The 1,225-nt window shown below is 62.4% G+C and overlaps 1 non-coding gene across 1 annotated transcript in view; it reads left to right on the plus strand.

The window, feature by feature from the left end:
- Positions 1-957: 957 nt before the first annotated feature.
- Positions 958-1,225, plus strand: part of LOC126314175 (small subunit ribosomal RNA) — a 1,893-nt gene continuing 1,625 nt past the window's right edge. The window contains exon 1 of the ribosomal RNA XR_007555657.1: positions 958-1,225. This exon is cut by the window's right edge and continues 1,625 nt beyond it. This is a non-coding gene — a ribosomal RNA (small subunit ribosomal RNA).

Below are 1,225 nucleotides of genomic sequence, written 5' to 3' on the forward strand. Positions count from 1 at the left end.
TGCCAAAGATCCGCAAATGAACTGGAAATCAGTTGTTGAGCGGTTGTTCGCGCTGCAGGTGCATCGGTGATAGCGACGATCGGTACATCTATGAACCGGTTGTTTCGGCGGTACCCGCCATGCCCCCGAACCTGAGTTGGCCATGTGGGTATGAAGCGATACGAGGCTGTGGCTTGGCGGGACAGTCCCCGGCCGGTGAGGGGGGGCCGCCCGGCGTGCTGGCCGCGCGCTGCGTGAGCGCACGCACTACAGCCGGCTGGTGGGGGGCGCCCAGTGGCAGGAGCGCCGGCCGACGGGCCCGGCTGGCGTCCCAGCTATGCGCCGGCGCACCCTGCGCGCGGCGCCAGGCGGCCAAAGTGGGTTCTGCCGAGCCCGGTGCGAAGCGCGGTGGACATCTGCAGTGTGCTGGTCCGATTGCGGACTGTGTGCGTTGAGGATGCGCCGCCGCCCGGCACTCGGCGTCGCGACGCCGTCTGCTGCTCGGTCGCCCCCAGCGGTTCTCGCAGGTGGTTTGTATCGCAGCTCTGCGGACGTGTTGGCGCGTGCGCTGTGCTGGGAGAGTTCGCTTCTGCACCCAAGTGGGGCTTTGCCCTTCTGTGGCGCTGGCGTTGGAGCTGCCGGTCACCGTAGGTGGCGCGTGTTGTTTCCCGCCGGCAATGCCACGACAGCACGCTCCCGGGCCTCTGTCGGCAGCGGCAAGCTCAGTTGGGAGCACGGGTGTTCGCACTGAAAGCGTCTACTCGCCCATCTCCGGGCGATTGCGCCTCTCTCGAACCCGACCAAGTACTTAGGACGGCGCTGCGCGCCGCCGGGACCTGAGAGGGTTTCGAGGTGTATCGTGCAGGGGAGCTCAGCCTCCTCCTGTTTGCAGAATAATTGAGCGGACGCTTGCGTGTTCGCGCGGGCCCTCGGGACACACTCCCGGGCGGCCGGCTGCTCAGCTCTCGTTGACGCAGCTCCCTGGTTGATCCTGCCAGTAGTCATATGCTTGTCTCAAAGATTAAGCCATGCATGTCTCAGTACAAGCCGCATTAAGGTGAAACCGCGAATGGCTCATTAAATCAGTTATGGTTCCTTAGATCGTACCCACGTTACTTGGATAACTGTGGTAATTCTAGAGCTAATACATGCAAACAGAGTCCCGACCAGAGATGGAAGGGACGCTTTTATTAGATCAAAACCAATCGGATTGGCTCGTCTGGTCCGTTTGCCTTGGTGACTCTGA

Source organism: Schistocerca gregaria, unplaced genomic scaffold (assembly GCF_023897955.1).
Source record: "Schistocerca gregaria isolate iqSchGreg1 unplaced genomic scaffold, iqSchGreg1.2 ptg000539l, whole genome shotgun sequence".
NCBI lineage: Eukaryota > Metazoa > Arthropoda > Insecta > Orthoptera > Acrididae > Schistocerca > Schistocerca gregaria.